Raw genomic sequence first — 18,722 nt, forward strand, 5'->3', positions numbered from 1 at the left:
TGACCACGCAGCTGCGCTCTATTGAAGTATGCTGCCCTTTGTCGGCATGCATTTATTTAATGTTTTAATTTAAAGACACATTTATATACTTCAGCGATCTAACCTAACAACCTCTTATGGATGGTATTGGCCCCGAAATCCTACGTGTTAAACTCGTGTGTATGTGTTTAATATTTTGGATGTTTTTTTTAAATGATTATTGCATTGAATATGGGGAGGTTACCAGCGCCTCGCACCCGTCCAGAGACCTCGTGGGCCTCTGTGGTGGCTACGAGCCTTCCCTCCAGGACATTGCTCACATCCACCGCAGCGTTACCGTCCGGCACCGCCGATGAGGTAGCGGATTTTACAGGTAGGAACAATGTTCCACACTGCCCACCAGAGATTTATTGTCTGTCTGTCTGACTGTCTGTCTGTCGTGCATAAATAAATATATAACATAAACAGCTCTTTGATTGGTGAAGACCTACTGCCGGGTACGGAGAGAGGAGGTGCCTAAGGGAGGAGGGTCAGGGGAGGTGCCTAAGGGAGGAGGGTCAGGGGAGGGGCCGATAGTTCAGGGGGCTGGCTACCTGGCTGGCTGCCAGCGTGGTGGGGATGTAGCTCAGTGGGAGAGCGCACACTTTGCATGTGTGAGGCCCTGGGTTCAATCCCCGGCATCTCCATCTCGGAAGCTTTTATTTAAATATTTTTTCCAACAAAGTTTGAATTCCAAAATCAATTGGCTGTGTCAATGTCCCTGTAATAGGGGTGCACATGAAATCTCGCAAATATTACCCTATATGAACGATACCTTCGGATGAATTTGTGTTGATTTCAGGAACTCGCTATTTCTATAACTAGCGATGCACACAGTGATCAAATTGTTTACTTAAACATTTGTAGATGAAAGCCAGTGCTTAAAAGTATCCAGAACACTTTTATTTCCGAATAAAAGATTTCCAATAATAAATTAATTAGGACAGCATTATATTATCCATCCACATGTATTCTTGTTATTTCTTTTGTTTCAAAGAAATACATTTTGCTTGTACTCTGTGCAGACTCGATGTGTCCAGGGCCCAGGGCCAACAGGAGAGTGAGTGGGGTGACAAGGGAGAGGAAGAAGCTGATGACGAAGTTTCACCCCGTACCGAGGTGAAACTGCGCCCCTGTAGAACCAGAATGGAGCTGTAGCTCAGTGGTCGAGTGCACGCTTCGCATGTGTGAGGCCCTGGGGTCAATCCCCGGCATCTCCATGTTGGATCTGGAATCCATGTTGGAAGTTTATTTATTTATGTTTCCAACAAAGGTTGATTTTCAAAATCAATTGGCTGTGTCCATGTCCCTGTAATCGGGGTGCACATGAACTCTCGTAAACAGATTCCTGCGGAGGGAGCTGGAAGGAACGTTGGTTTGCTCGGTCAATGGCCAGGGTCAACAGCGGCGTGGTGTATTTCGCCAATATGGCCAACAGTGAGGTTGGGCACAAGCCGGCGTGAGTCGGTTAAACGTTGAGTTTTATAAGGGCACCACGGGGTGACCAGCCCTTCCCCACCCTCCCCCACCCTCCTCCACCCAGTCCCTCACCACCCTCCCCTCTCCACACAATAATCCCCTGTGGGCTGGTGGAACCAGGTGCTTCCTACCAGTATAACCCTATATGAACGATACCTGAGGGTGAATTTGTGTTGATTTCAGGAACTTGCTATTTGTATAACTAGCGATGCACACAGTGATCAAATTGTTTACTTAAAATTTCGGAGCTGAAAACCAGTGCTTAAAAGTATCCAAAAACTTTTTTATTTCCGAATTAAATATTTCCAATAATAAATAAATTGGGAAAGCATCATAGTATCGATCCACATGTATGCTTGTTATTTCTATTTCTTTCAAAGAAATACATTTTGCTTGGACTCTGTGCAGACCCGAAGTGTACAGGGCCCAGGGCAAACAGGAGAGTGAGTGGGGTGACGAGGGAGAGGAAGAAGCTGATGACGACGTTTCACCCCGTACCGAGGTGGAACTGAGCCCAGGTTAAGCCACCATGGGGATGTAGCTCAGTGGTAGAGCGCACGCTTCGCATGTGTGAGGCCCCGGGTTCAATCCCCGGCATCTCCACGAGGTGATATTTTGCCAGTGGACAATTTTACTCGAAGGAATATGCGTGGCCTGCACAAAACGCATGCTTGTTTTCATTCGTTATGGTTGCTGAGCATAGATCCAGAAGACCAACATGTCATACGGTCAGCAATGAACAGCACGACAATCAAAGTTGTAGTACATAAGAGTTAACATGTTTATGGCATTCATATTATTGTTTTTTTCGGCCAAGTCACGTAGAAGTGAAATCATAAAATAATAACAATATCAAACAAAATTATCACGACGTTTCGACTGCAACACAAGCAAGCATCATCAAGTGTGAAATCAAAATATTTATAGAAATTAGCAAGATAATTAGAATTGAAACCGTAAGATGGACTTCAAAATTTGAACAGTGCGTGGAGGAAGCCGAGAGAAAAGTGTTGTGACCTGCCGAGTGGTGGTCGAACGGAGTGGGTGAGAAGAAAATCGGTCTGGAGTCATCATCGCTGAAGGATAACTCAACGAGTGGAATTACACAGGTAGGAGCAACAGTTTCACACTGCCCACCAGGGATTATTTGTCTGTCGTGCATCGCCCCTCCAGAACTTGTACGTTCAGGGATTGGTTGAAGTGCATCACGTGACCGCGAGCTTTCTGTCGTGCACGAATGTGCTGTCCAACCAATATGGTAGCAATAACGTACGACCAGTCATCTTTAAAAACAAATCAGGTCTTTATTAATCTGCAAGAAAACTCACGTTAATACTCGAATCGAAATCTTTATTAATACGCATGCTCAAACAGGAAAGAAACAAGGCAAATTATTTCCCAATAGGAATTCAACAGTTAAAAGATATTCTTAAAATCAAACAAGGAAACGTAAACGTCGATTTCCCCTTTGACGTCCTTTTCCACTGAAGCCATTCGTCCAAAGTATAAAATTGTTGTCATTCTGAAATTAGTGAACACTGGAACTTAAAAGGAAGACATTCATCTGAACACATTTTAGAGCATTCACAACATCACTAGAAATCACCAAAAAAATAGAGAGACACGAATATGACTCTCCAGCCACTCCACTACATCAAGCCATCTCTCAGGATGCAACTGCATGGGGTCGAAAGAGGAATTTCGTTTAGGACTCATGACAACATTTGTACTTTTTGTTTGATGATGCCTGTGAAGTGTTGCTGACCGTGAAAATGTTTCCAACACACAGAGCAATCAATCGGTTTTGTTAAAATAATAACACTAGCTTGGAGTAGTGCTGGAAATCACTGATGTAATCAATTGCACCTAATACATCAATCTAACAGAGACCCAAACGTGCACATTCCAGGACTTTAACAGAAGTACTCAATACTTTGATTATCCAGCCACTCCAGCAGCCATTTCTCATTATCAATCTGCATGGGGTCAAAAAAAGAATTGGCGTCAGGGCTCAGTACATCCAGCCATCTCGCAGGATCCAACTGCATGGGGTCGAAATAGGAATTGTCGTCAGGGCTCAGTACATCCACTACATCCACGCATCTCTCAGTATCCACCTGCATAGGTTCGAAAGATGCATTTTTTGCTGAACTCATTGCAGCACTTTGTTTTTCACCTTTTGATTTCACTTCCCTATTTTTGCTGATCTTCTCATGCTTGTTTCGGGGCGATGACCGTGTCCTCTCCAACGGAGAACAATTGAATGGATTCTCGCCCTTGTGTGTTTTCTGGTGCCTGTGAAGATATGATTTCTGTGCAAATGCCTTCCTGCACACAGCGCAATTGAATGGCTTCTCACCTGTGTGTGTTTTCTGGTGAGTGTTAAGAGTTGATTTCCGCGAAAACGCCTTCCCACACACGGAGCAATTGAAAGGCTTCTCGCCCGAGTGTGTTTTCTGGTGATTGTTCAGTGTTGCCGACTGTGCAAATGCCTTCCCACAAAGAGAGCACTTGAATGGCTTCTCGCCCGTGTGTGTTTTCTGGTGACGGTGAAAATTTGATGAATCTGCAAATGCCTTCCCACACACAGAGCAATTGAACGGCTTCTCGCCCGTGTGTGTGTTCTGGTGACTGTGAAGTTTTTGTTTCCGTGAAAATGCCTTACCACAAAGAGAGCAATTGAACCACTTCTTGCCAGTGTTTGTGTGGCGCTGTGGAGAGTTTTTCTGCTCCATGTGAATTATTCTTCAGAGCAGAGAAACTGTCGCGGGTGTTGTTGAGAGTTAAAGGCGCCCTCTAAGGTGCGTGGATGTCTGGCTCAAATAGCCAAGAAGCAAACTCTTACCAACGTCTAACCGAGAGACAGTAACGTTTCGTAAGTCGGACTACACACGCGATTACCAGTTTATCCACTAACAAAGACACTTACTTTTTGATGCACGGCGTATCGATGTCCCTGGAACCCGTCTGAAGAGATCGCCACGAACTCTCCCGAAGCAAAGTCGCCAACCAGTCGCCAAGCAATCGTGCTCGCCAGGCTGGGTCTCGTGGAAGAAGGGTTATCTGCAGAGCGGGGAGTCGAGCGTCTATCCTCAGCAAAATCCCTCTCGAAATGACCTTGAGTTCTGATTTTAAGCCCCTTATAACTTCGCTCTAGCATCCAAATCCTTTGTTCTCGACTTGGCCTATTATGGACTTTGCATTCAATTGTTAATTTTACATTAACAATCCGCATATCTAGCAACATAATACGTATGTACATCTCACGCATAATTGTACACTTCCGTTTGAATAAGGATGTGCATCTCCATGCATAATTCCGTGCTTCGTATTAATTTGCTAATATTCACCCCCAATGTCCTCTAAACTGCTGCAAGTTTAGAGGATTATGAAGCGACATACAGTCTGAAATATCAAAAATTGGTGATCTCGAGATTGATTTAGAATAAGATGTGCAAGTTTATACTGTACTGACTTTGTTTTATAAATATATTTAAGGACAATCGTGTTGAGCGGGGTGCTTCTAGAAAATGAGTGGACTTTAAATATTCATCTGAAAGATCGCTTAAATATACAAATGTGTAGTTGAAACCCGCCACCACTCGACAAATCAACTAGTAAGGGTTGTCACGTAAACAGAACATGCAAATTTGTCACTAGCACAGCACACCGGTGTGTTGGAGAGCCAAGCCACAACATTTACAATCTGAGTACGACGTTTCGCCTGTAATTAAAACTAGCTTCATCAGTCGACAGCCAGATTTGGGAAGTCTCACTGTTTTGTTCCTTATATAGAAGCATAGATGTGTTGACCACGCAGCGGGGCATCTAAGATTCATATTGTCAGCTTAACCTGTGAAAATAATGACAAACCCCCGCTATACAAGTATACTACTGTTTGTATGTACATGGATCTGTACTTCTGTGCATGTCCACTCGTGTGTGGGTGTGTGTACATGGGAGTGTATATGTGTACTCGTGTTTGATTATGTATTGGAACAAACTAATTGTTTTTATATTGTGTCGTCCAAATAATTTAGGGGAAACGTGGTAGGAATGCGCCACCACAACAGGGAACTACAGGGATGAGACTCCCCGCTCGTGGTGCTAAATGAATGAAAACAGCGCCACTGAGCAGACAGAGCCCCGCCCCTACAGCTCGTGAGTGTGACCAGCGAACTGCCACGATGCTGCCAGGTAAGGGTAAACTTGTGTGATGGAGATGCTTCACCTGAAACTCGCCTCCACACGTGTTCGCTATGAACATTGTAGCAATAAGGGACGATCAGTCATCTTTAACATAGCAGGTCTTTATTGGTCTGCAAGTATATTAACGTTAAAACTCGTAGAAACACATGCACACTCGTGTGTGAATGTACAACGCTGTATATACAGTCGTGTTTGGATGCACACTCGTGTGTGTATGTCTACTCGCCCGTGTTTTTTTAAAGGAAAACTATGGTAGAAATAACGTAGATCAGTCATCTTTTAAAACAAATCAGGTCTTTATTAATCTGCAAGAAAACTCACGTTAATACTCGTATCGAAATCTTTATTAATACGCAGGCTCAAACAGGAAAGGAACTTGGCAAATTATTTCCCAATAGGAATTCAACAGTTAAAAGATATTCTTAAAATCAAACAAGGAAACGTCGATTTCCCCTTTGACGTCCTTTTCCACTGAAGCCATTCGTCCAAAAGTCCAAGCCATCAAACACAGGAACAACGAACGTGCAATCCACTCACACTCTGAAACCTATTATTTGAAGTTAATTAATTTATTACACAATCATGAAAATTAATAAACATGTTTAAAATATTGAGCAAAGTTGTGATCACAGACTTTCTCCAACTTTAGCTCAACAAGACCACTTAACCATTCGAGTAAAATCAGGAATTGAAACACCTCACAACCACTGCACATCACACCACATCAACAAGTAATCCGATAGGACTACAAAGCACCACCTTAACGTGACGAAGTCTACAATAAACCTCAACACTCAAGACACGGAATTCCACACAAACACCACGACAAAATGAATAACAGGAATGGGCAAATCCTAAAACAAGACGGCACACCCAGATCAGTAGCTGTGAGAAGATGACAACACATGGCAACTTCTACCATAAACACCACATATTTAACAGCCCCGATGATCTAACGACGAGACGAAGCAATGTATCTATCGAAGTATAAAATTGTTGTCATCCAGAAATTTATCAGGAACACTTTTATCTGAACACAATGCAGAGCATTCACAACATCACTCTCGCTTTAAGTCCTAGAAATCACCGAAACAATATATAAGAGACACGAATATGACTCTCCAGCCACTCCACTACATCAAGCCATCTCTCAGGATGCAACTGCATGGGGTCGAAAGAGGAATTTCGTTTAGGACTCATGACAACATTTGTACTCTTTGTTTGATGATGCCTGTGAAGTGTTGCTGACCGTGAAAATGTTTCCAACACACAGAGCAATCAATCGGTTTTGTTAAAATAATAACACTAGCTTGGAGTAGTGCTGGAAATCACTGATGTAATCAGTTGCACCTAATACATCAATCTAACAGAGACCCAAACGTGCACATTCCAGGACTTTAACAGAAGTACTCAATACTTTGATTATCCAGCCACTCCAGCAGCCATTTCTCATTATCAATCTGCATGGGGTCAAAAAAAGAATTGGCGTCAGGGCTCAGTACATCCAGCCATCTCGCAGGATCCAACTGCATGGGGTCGAAATAGGAATTGTCGTCAGGGCTCAGTACATCCACTACATCCACGCATCTCTCAGTATCCACCTGCATAGGTTCGAAAGATGCATTTTTTGCTGAACTCATTGCAGCACTTTGTTTTTCACCTTTTGATTTCACTTCCCTATTTTTGCTGATCTTCTCATGCTTGTTTCGGGGCGATGACCGTGTCCTCTCCAACGGAGAACAATTGAATGGCTTCTCATCCGAGTGCGTTTTTTGGTGAGTGTGAAGATCTGCTTTACGGGCAAATGCCTTCACACACAGAGCAATTGAACGTCTTCTCGCCCGAGTGTGTTTTCTGGTGACGGTGAAGATTTGTTGTCGCACCGCGGGGCGTGTGCAGTGAACACGGAGGCTGGCGGGGTTGGGTGCAGGGATCTGCCGCCACCCAAAACTCGGGCGACGCCAAAGTAATAATGGAAATAATAAAATAAATTATATGATAGAAGATGAAAGTAAGAAGAGCGGTGGTGAGTGAAGAAGGAAGTGGGTAAGGTACGAGGTGTGGTTACGGTTGATAAACTGTGAGAGCGATCCGGGACTGCATCCAGCTGCGGCGCTGTCACCATCCTACTCTCGAATCCATTGAGAGGGCAGATCCAGCAGTGGATTGTGTGAATCTAATAACGACCACAATGTGATACGAGTGATTATAATGCAATTCAAATCCCGCAGCCCGCAGTTCTTATTCATTCGAGCAGTATGGTTATAATATGGGATATTATGAAAGGCATATGACTAATCGGCCTTGCCCGCATCCCGACACTGATGTTCACCTTCAGTGCAGGCAGGAACAATCACCACTCCACGCGTGGGGCATACACCTTCCTACAGCTCACCGCCACGGTTTGCCCCTTCATTATTTTGTTCAAAAGAAGAGCCACACTCCCTGTTGTTTGGCATTCCCCTGCCCACGAGTAAAGTTCTGTAAAAACAACCCCCTACCTCATCGGCGGTGCAGAGCGGTAACGCTGTGGTCAATGTGTGCAATGTCCGAGAGGGAAGGCTCATAGACATCACAGAGGCCCACGAGGTCTCCGGACTGTTGCGAGGGGCTGGTAACCCCTCCACATTCAATGCACTTACCGTGAGAACACGTGGTAAATAAAAACACACACATCACTGTACATACACATCAGTGTAAATACACACTGCTATAGACTGATAATGGTTATAATAATAAACAACACTTACAAACTATACCATCCAGATGGGTATCCAGAGCAATTGTAACCATTTTAATTGATGGAATATTACAAATAACCCTCGTTGGTTAGACACACCATCAACAAGAGTCCTTAAAAATATCCATAAAATCAAGTCACCACGCTATAAAGCATTGCAACATTTTATACTTATTTTCATAGATAAAGTCGATAAATTGATCACAGTTTACAGGCCATTGTAAATGTGCAAACTAACAACATGTACATACTTATTCAAGGAGATGCCCATCCCTATTCAAACGGAAGCGAACGATGATTCAGCATATTCTTACTTAGGCTTAAGCACAATGGCCATATGAGCTTAGGTATGTTGCTAGATATGAGGAGCTTTAGTACAGTGAATAGCAATTAAATGCAAATAAGTTCATGAAGATAATGATTAGAGCGAGATTTCATAAATGGGAAGAATAATCCGAAACAGTGTGTCGTAGCAATGGCAAGCAAATGGAAGTATGAACTTGAAAACGACTTCATGCAAATAAACTACACCCATGACTTCAATACACTCATTAAATATGTAGCAATAAGGGACGATCAGTCATCTTTAAATTATCAGGTCTTTATTGTTCTGCAAGTATATTAACGTTAAGACTTGTAGAAACACACTCGTTTGTGCACGTCTACTCGTCCGTGTTTTTTTGAAGGAAAATATGGTAGCAATAACGTACGATCAGTCATCTTTAAAAACAAATCAGGTCTTTATTAATCTGCAAGAAAACTCACGTTAATACTCGTATCGAAATCTTTATTAATACGCATGCTATTTCCCAATAGGAATTCAACAGTGAAAACAGATTCTTAAAATCAAACAAGGAAACGTCGATTTCCCCTTTGACGTCCTTTCCACTGAAGCCATTCGTCCAGAAGTCCAAGCCATCAAACACAGGAACAACGAACGTGCAATCCACGCACACTCTGAAACTTATTATTTGAAGTGATGTAATTTATTACACAATGATGAAAATTCAATAACATGTTTAAAATATTGTTGTGATCACAGACTTTCTCCAACTTTAGCTCAACAAGACCACTTAACCACGAGAGTAAAATCAGGAATTGAACCACCTCACAACCACTGCACATCACACCACATCAACAAGTAATCCGATAGTACTACAAAGTACCATCTTAACGTGACGAAGTCTAGAATAAACCTCAACACTCAGGAGACGGAATTCAACACAAACACCACGACACAATTAATTACAGGAATGGGAAAATCCTAAAACAAGACGGCACACCCACATCAGTAGTTGTGAGAAGATGACAACACATGGCAACTTCTACAATAAACACCACATATTTAAGAGAGCCGATGATCAAACTACGAGACGATGCAATATATCTATCGAAGTATAAAACCGCTGTATATACAGTCGTGTTTGGATGCACACTCGTGTGTGTATGTCTTCTCGTCCGTGTTTTTTTTAAGGAAGGAAATGGTAGCAATAACGTACGATCAGCCATGTTTAAAAACAAATCAGGTCTGTATTGATTTGCAAGAATATTAACAGTAAAACTCGCATTAAATGTTTGTATCAATTCGCTTGGTCAAACGGTTAACAAACTAGGAAATTTATATCACTTTCAGGAATGCAACAGTTATAAAATATTCTCAAATCAAACACGTAAACATCGATTAATCATCTTTTTGGTTCTTTCGGTAAAGTCAAGTATAAGGGAAATAATACAAATAAATAATTCTTACGACGTTTCGGCCACAACGCACACAGCTGTCCTCAGGTGAAGACCAGGTCTGTCGGGGAGACAGCGTCTGAATGAAACACCACCACGCTTAAACAACTAAAGTATAAACTACATAGCATCATCAGTATACTTACTATACTCTACAATAAGCTGGGTTACTAACAGTAAGTAATACATTACAATTCTACGTCGTAAAAATAATATAATATGCTTCCATCTAAACTTTGTTCTCTTACATGACACGAGTCTACACCGTACTATATACTGCCATAGACAAACACAACATTACATTATATACTGTATTGCTATAAACATTTTAACATAACATGATGTATTATTCTACCCACCCTAATGTGTATCACACTGCTATATGTTCACTATATAATTACGATACTATATATTACTCTGTACCAGTGGCGGCTGGTGATATTTATTTTTGGGGGGGCGCATTTTTTTTATTTTATTGAGGGGGGCAAATAAATATAAAGCAGTACCAAAAACCATTTTGACTACTTGAATATAAATTTTGATGATCTTTATTTACATTTCAGACCAAAAGAAGTACCAAAAAGCATGTTTCCTACTTGAACATAAATGTTTCTCTTTTATATACATTTCAGACCAAAGTACCAAAAAGCATGTTTCCTACTTGAACATAAAAACGTTAGTTTCATGCTATTATCAATATGGCTGCGGCTACTTTCATGACGTTTGCATTTGTCAGAGAGATGTTTGAGGTCTCTTACCCCCGTCGTTGTCCACAAAACTTCAGTGCCGACACTTTGAAATAAAAGACAGGGAAAACAAAAAAGAGAATTGCTAACATCACATCCAGCCAGCCACCTCCGTTTCTCATAACAAGCGCGGGTGAAGCTTCGTGTGTAGCTTCGTCCTCTGTCACTGGCCTGCTGCTGGATTTGTAAATCGGGTTGGTCCGGTCCGAGATCCTTTATCTTTTTTATTTCTTCCAGCGAAAGCCTTGTGAAAGGGTTTTTTTGTAAATAAATTACAGAATTTGGATGAACTGCTGCCATTGTTTACACAAAAAATTTGATCAGCCTAGCAAGTGTCAAAGTGGTGTCGCCTTCGCACTCGCAGTAGTGGCCTACAGCGTAAATTTGAATGACAGGTGACGAGAACCAATCAGATTGGATAAAATAACATGTATCCAATTCTGATTGGCCAGGGACGCAACGACTTGCGCCCCGAGGAGAATCTTTAAGAAACCAATTAGAGACCAGCTTCAGGTCACATGCTGTCCGAAAATGTAAAGTCTCACATAGACATCCATTTGTCCGGCGCCCCGCATGAAACACATTGAAAAACATAGAAAATAGTTGACCGATTAAAGCCAGTTTTTATTAAATGCTGATGCTTTTCTTACTACCAGCCGGCACATCGTATGAAAAAAATATTTTATTTATGTATTTTTATATAAATTTTGCATATGTATATTTCTTGAATATTGATGGGGGCGGCGCCCCTGCGCCCTCTATTGACGAGCCGCCACTGCTCTGTACATTGTATTAAGCATATAAATGTTATACTATTTGTTATTATACACTGTACCATTGACCGTCGTGTCAATGGGTGAGTCGTGAATATTAGCAAATTAACACGAAGCACGGAATTATGCATGGAGATGCACATCCTTATTCAAACGGAAGTGTACAATTATGCAGTGAGATGTACATACGTAATGTTGCTAGATATGCGGATTGTTAATGTAAAAATTAACAATTGAATGCAAAGACTATAATAGGCCAAGTCGAGAACAAAGGATTTGGATGCGAGAGCGAAGTTATAAGGGGCTTAAAATCAGACCTCAAGATCATTTCGAGAGGGATTTTACTGAGGATAGACGCTCGACTCCTCGCTCTGCAGATAACTCTTCTTCCACGAGACCCAGCCTGGCGAGCAAGATTGCTTCTCGCCCGTGTGTGTTTTTTGGTAATTGTGAAGATGTGCTACCATTTAGATAATTAATAAAAGTTTATGAGAGTAATTGTGATCTTGATTTGAAGCTTTCGTGACTGCAGGAATCACGTAGATATAAAAATAATAAAATATTAAATCTCGACGTTTCGATCGCAACACAAGCGGTCGTACTCAGGCGGACAAAAATAATCCAGCTAGATAATCTACATGACTTTACCGAAAGAACCAAAGAGAATAGCAATTGTATTCATTGTCGTGGATTGAATAGAACAAATCACCTTGGTTGTTTTGATGCACCCATATCAACACGTGTCCTTACATATACTGAAAAAGCAAGGTAGTTTGCACATTTACAATGGCCTGTAAACTAATATTAATGTATTATATTGTGTCGTACAAATAATTGAGGGGCAACGTGGTAGGAATGCGCCACCTCAACAGGGAACTACAGGGATGAGACTCCCCGCTCGTGGTGCTAAATGAATGAAAACAGCGCCACTGAGCAGACAGAGCCCCGCCCCTACAGCTCGTGAGTGTGACGTAGTGAGTGTGACCAGCGAACTGCCACGATGCTGCCAGGTAAGGGTAAACTTGTGTGATGGAGATGCTTCACCTGAAACTCGCCTCCACACGTGTTCGCTATGAACATTGTAGCAATAAGGGACGATCAGTGATCTTTAACATAGCAGGTCTTTATTGTTCTGCAAGTATATTAACGTTGAGACTTGTAAAAACACATGCACACTCGTGTGTGAATGCACACCGCTGTATATACAGTCGTGTTTGGATGCACACTCGTGTGTATATGTCTTCTTATCCGTTTTTTTAGGGAAGGATATGGTAGCAATAACATACGATCAGTCATCTTTAAAAAACAAATCAGGTCTTTATTAATCTGCAAGAAAACTCACGTTAATACTCGTATCGAAATCTTTATTAATACGCATGCTCATACAGGAAAGGAACTAGGCAAATTATTTCCCAATAGGAATTCAACAGTTAAAAGATATTCTTAAAAGCCATTCGTCCAGAAGTCCAAGCCATCAAACACAGGAACAACGAAATAGGAATTGTCGTCAGGGCTCAGTACATCCAGCCATCTCGCAGGATCCAACTGAATGGGGTCGAAAGAGGAATTGTCGTCAGGACTCATTACATCCACTACATCCACGCATCTCTTAGGATCCACCTGCATAGGTTCGAAAGATGCATTTTTTTCAGGACTCATTGCAGCATTTTGTATTTCACCTTTTGATTTCACTTCACTTCATTGCGGATCTTCTCATGCTTGTTTCGGGGTGATGACCGTGTCCTTTCCAACGGAGAACAATTGAATAGCTTCTCGCCGGTGTGTGTTTTATGATGTCTGTTAACAGTTGATTTCCGTGAAAATGACTTCTCACACACAGAGCACTTGAATGGCGTCTCACCCGTGTGTGTTTTCTAGTGACTGTGAAGATGTGATTTCTGTGCAAATGTCTTCCCACACACAGCGCAATTGAACGGCTTCTCGCCCGTGTGTGTTTTCTGGTGAGTGTGAAGATTTTGTTTCAGTGAAAATTCCTTACCACACACAGCGCAATTGAATGGCTTCTTACCCGTGTGTGCGTGACGCTGTGGAGAGTTTTTCTGCTCCATGTGGCTGATTCTTCAGAGCAGAGTAACAGTCGCGGATGTTGTTGAGAGCAAAAGGCACCTTCCAAGCTGCGTGGATGTCTGACTCAAATCGCCAGGAAGCAAACTCTTACCAACGTCTAACCGAGACACAGTAACGTTTTGTAAGTCGGACTACACACGCGATTACCAGTTTATCCACTAACAAAGACACTTACTTGCTGATGCACGGCGGATCGATGTCCCTGTAACCCGGCTGAAGAGATCGCCACGAACTCTCCCGAAGCGAAGTCGCCAACCAGTCGCCAAGCAATCGTGCTCGCCAGGCTGGGTCTCGTGGAAGAAGGGTTATCTGCAGAGCGGGGAGTCGAGCTTCTATCCTCAGCAAAATCCGTCTCGAAATGACCTTGAGGTCTGATTTTAAGCCCCTTTAAACTTCGCTCTAGCATCCAAATCCTTTGTTCTCGACTTGGTCTATCATGGACTTTGCATTCAATTGTAATTTTTGCACTAACAATCCGCACATCTAGCAAAATAATACATACGTACATCTCACTGCATAATTGTACACTTCCGTTTGAATAAGGATGTGCATCTCCATGCATAATTCCATGATTCGTGTTAATTTGCTAATATTCACCCCCCAATGTCCTCTAAACTGCTGCAAGTTTAGAGGATGATAAAGCGACATACAGTCTGAAATATCAAAATTGGTGATCTCGAGCTTGATTTGGAATAAGATGTGCAAGTTTATACTGTACTGATTTTGTTTTATAAATATATTTAAGGACAATCGTGTTGAGCGGGGTGTTTCTAGAAAACGAGTGTTTTATATTATAATTTCTGCCATGAACTTTAAACAATGATCTGAATAGTTTAGCGTGTAAGCGTGGTTTGTAATTATGTCCATATTAATGTTTTTTGGGTTAGATCGCTTAAATATATGTAATTAAAACTAGCTTCATCAGTCGACAGCCAGATTTGGGAAGTCTCACTGTTTCGTTGCTTATATTGAAGCATAGATGTGTTGACCACGCAGCTGCGCTCTATTGAAGTATGCTGCCCTTTGTCGGCATGCATTTATTTAATGTTTTAATTTAAAGACACATTTATATACTTCAGCGATCTAACCTAACAACCTCTTATGGATGGTATTGGCCCCGAAATCCTACGTGTTAAACTCGTGTGTATGTGTTTAATATTTTGGATGTTTTTTTTAAATGATTATTGCATTGAATATGGGGAGGTTACCAGCGCCTCGCACCCGTCCAGAGACCTCGTGGGCCTCTGTGGTGGCTACGAGCCTTCCCTCCAGGACATTGCTCACATCCACCGCAGCGTTACCGTCCGGCACCGCCGATGAGGTAGCGGATTTTACAGGTAGGAACAATGTTCCACACTGCCCACCAGAGATTTATTGTCTGTCTGTCTGACTGTCTGTCTGTCGTGCATAAATAAATATATAACATAAACAGCTCTTTGATTGGTGAAGACCTACTGCCGGGTACGGAGAGAGGAGGTGCCTAAGGGAGGAGGGTCAGGGGAGGTGCCTAAGGGAGGAGGGTCAGGGGAGGGGCCGATAGTTCAGGGGGCTGGCTACCTGGCTGGCTGCCAGCGTGGTGGGGATGTAGCTCAGTGGGAGAGCGCACACTTTGCATGTGTGAGGCCCTGGGTTCAATCCCCGGCATCTCCATCTCGGAAGCTTTTATTTAAATATTTTTTCCAACAAAGTTTGAATTCCAAAATCAATTGGCTGTGTCAATGTCCCTGTAATAGGGGTGCACATGAAATCTCGTAAATATTACCCTATATGAACGATACCTTCGGATGAATTTGTGTTGATTTCAGGAACTCGCTATTTCTATAACTAGCGATGCACACAGTGATCAAATTGTTTACTTAAACATTTGTAGATGAAAGCCAGTGCTTAAAAGTATCCAGAACACTTTTATTTCCGAATAAAAGATTTCCAATAATAAATTAATTAGGACAGCATTATATTATCCATCCACATGTATTCTTGTTATTTCTTTTGTTTCAAAGAAATACATTTTGCTTGTACTCTGTGCAGACTCGATGTGTCCAGGGCCCAGGGCCAACAGGAGAGTGAGTGGGGTGACAAGGGAGAGGAAGAAGCTGATGACGAAGTTTCACCCCGTACCGAGGTGAAACTGCGCCCCTGTAGAACCAGAATGGAGCTGTAGCTCAGTGGTCGAGTGCACGCTTCGCATGTGTGAGGCCCTGGGGTCAATCCCCGGCATCTCCATGTTGGATCTGGAATCCATGTTGGAAGTTTATTTATTTATGTTTCCAACAAAGGTTGATTTTCAAAATCAATTGGCTGTGTCCATGTCCCTGTAATCGGGGTGCACATGAACTCTCGTAAACAGATTCCTGCGGAGGGAGCTGGAAGGAACGTTGGTTTGCTCGGTCAATGGCCAGGGTCAACGGCGGCGTGGTGTATTTCGCCAATATGGCCAACAGTGAGGTTGGGCACAAGCCGGCGTGAGTCGGTTAAACGTTGAGTTTTATAAGGGCACCACGGGGTGACCAGCCCTTCCCCACCCTCCCCCACCCTCCTCCACCCAGTCCCTCACCACCCTCCCCTCTCCACACAATAATCCCCTGTGGGCTGGTGGAACCAGGTGCTTCCTACCAGTATAACCCTATATGAACGATACCTGAGGGTGAATTTGTGTTGATTTCAGGAACTTGCTATTTGTATAACTAGCGATGCACACAGTGATCAAATTGTTTACTTAAAATTTCGGAGCTGAAAACCAGTGCTTAAAAGTATCCAAAAACTTTTTTATTTCCGAATTAAATATTTCCAATAATAAATAAATTGGGAAAGCATCATAGTATCGATCCACATGTATGCTTGTTATTTCTATTTCTTTCAAAGAAATACATTTTGCTTGGACTCTGTGCAGACCCGAAGTGTACAGGGCCCAGGGCCAACAGGAGAGTGAGTGGGGTGACGAGGGAGAGGAAGAAGCTGATGACGACGTTTCACCCCGTACCGAGGTGGAACTGAGCCCAGGTTGAGCCACCATGGGGATGTAGCTCAGTGGTAGAGCGCACGCTTCGCATGTGTGAGGCCCCGGGTTCAATCCCCGGCATCTCCACGAGGTGATATTTTGCCAGTGGACAATTTTACTCGAAGGAATATGCGTGGCCTGCACAAAACGCATGCTTGTTTTCATTCGTTATGGTTGCTGAGCATAGATCCAGAAGACCAACATGTCATACGGTCAGCAATGAACAGCACGACAATCAAAGTTGTAGTACATAAGAGTTAACATGTTTATGGCATTCATATTATTGTTTTTTTCGGCCAAGTCACGTAGAAGGGAAATCATAAAATAATAAAAATATCAAACAAAATTATCACGACGTTTCGACTGCAACACAAGCAAGCATCATCAAGTGTGAAATCAAAATATTTATAGAAATTAGCAAGATAATTAGAATTGAAACCGTAAGATGGACTTCAAAATTTGAACAGTGCGTGGAGGAAGCCGAGAGAAAAGTGTTGTGACCTGCCGAGTGGTGGTCGAACGGAGTGGGTGAGAAGAAAATCGGTCTGGAGTCATCATCGCTGAAGGATAACTCAACGAGTGGAATTACACAGGTAGGAGCAACAGTTTCACACTGCCCACCAGGGATTATTTGTCTGTCGTGCATCGCCCCTCCCGAACTTGTACGTTCAGGGATTGGTTGAAGTGCATCACGTGACCGCGAGCTTTCTGTCGTGCACGAATGTGCTGTCCAACCAATATGGTAGCAATAACGTACGACCAGTCATCTTTAAAAACAAATCAGGTCTTTATTAATCTGCAAGAAAACTCACGTTAATACTCGAATCGAAATCTTTATTAATACGCATGCTCAAACAGGAAAGAAACAAGGCAAATTATTTCCCAATAGGAATTCAACAGTTAAAAGATATTCTTAAAATCAAACAAGGAAACGTAAACGTCGATTTCCCCTTTGACGTCCTTTTCCACTGAAGCCATTCGTCCAAAGTATAAAATTGTTGTCATTCTGAAATCAGTGAACACTGGAACTTAAAAGGAAGACATTCATCTGAACACATTTTAGAGCATTCACAACATCACTAGAAATCACCAAAAAAATAGAGAGACACGAATATGACTCTCCAGCCACTCCACTACATCAAGCCATCTCTCAGGATGCAACTGCATGGGGTCGAAAGAGGAATTTCGTTTAGGACTCATGACAACATTTGTACTTTTTGTTTGATGATGCCTGTGAAGTGTTGCTGACCGTGAAAATGTTTCCAACACACAGAGCAATCAATCGGTTTTGTTAAAATAATAACACTAGCTTGGAGTAGTGCTGGAAATCACTGATGTAATCAATTGCACCTAATACATCAATCTAACAGAGACCCAAACGTGCACATTCCAGGACTTTAACAGAAGTACTCAATACTTTGATTATCCAGCCACTCCAGCAGCCATTTCTCATTATCAATCTGCATGGGGTCAAAAAAAGAATTGGCGTCAGGGCTCAGTACATCCAGCCATCTCGCAGGATCCAACTGCATGGGGTCGAAATAGGAATTGTCGTCAGGGCTCAGTACATCCACTACATCCACGCATCTCTCAGTATCCACCTGCATAGGTTCGAAAGATGCATTTTTTGCTGAACTCATTGCAGCACTTTGTTTTTCACCTTTTGATTTCACTTCCCTATTTTTGCTGATCTTCTCATGCTTGTTTCGGGGCGATGACCGTGTCCTCTCCAACGGAGAACAATTGAATGGATTCTCGCCCTTGTGTGTTTTCTGGTGCCTGTGAAGATATGATTTCTGTGCAAATGCCTTCCTGCACACAGCGCAATTGAATGGCTTCTCACCTGTGTGTGTTTTCTGGTGAGTGTTAAGAGTTGATTTCCGCGAAAACGCCTTCCCACACACGGAGCAATTGAAAGGCTTCTCGCCCGAGTG

At 42.5% G+C, this 18,722-nt stretch overlaps 4 non-coding genes across 4 annotated transcripts; all 4 read left to right on the plus strand.

Annotated features, from left to right (window-relative positions):
* Positions 1-593: 593 nt before the first annotated feature.
* Positions 594-665, plus strand: TRNAA-UGC (transfer RNA alanine (anticodon UGC)). The gene has a single exon. It is a non-coding gene; the product is annotated as a tRNA-Ala (tRNA).
* Positions 666-2,028: 1,363 nt separating this feature from the next.
* Positions 2,029-2,100, plus strand: TRNAA-CGC (transfer RNA alanine (anticodon CGC)). Its single transcript has one exon. It is a non-coding gene; the product is annotated as a tRNA-Ala (tRNA).
* A 13,268-nt stretch (positions 2,101-15,368) lies between these two features.
* TRNAA-UGC (transfer RNA alanine (anticodon UGC)) lies at positions 15,369-15,440 on the plus strand. Its single transcript has one exon. It is a non-coding gene; the product is annotated as a tRNA-Ala (tRNA).
* Positions 15,441-16,803: 1,363 nt separating this feature from the next.
* Positions 16,804-16,875, plus strand: TRNAA-CGC (transfer RNA alanine (anticodon CGC)). Its single transcript has one exon. It is a non-coding gene; the product is annotated as a tRNA-Ala (tRNA).
* The last annotated feature ends 1,847 nt before the right edge of the window (positions 16,876-18,722 follow it).

Source organism: Lethenteron reissneri, unplaced genomic scaffold, assembly GCF_015708825.2.
Source record: "Lethenteron reissneri isolate LAM-NWPU_2019-01 unplaced genomic scaffold, ASM1570882v1 scaffold_84, whole genome shotgun sequence".
In the NCBI taxonomy this organism is placed as follows: Eukaryota; Metazoa; Chordata; class Hyperoartia; order Petromyzontiformes; family Petromyzontidae; genus Lethenteron; species Lethenteron reissneri.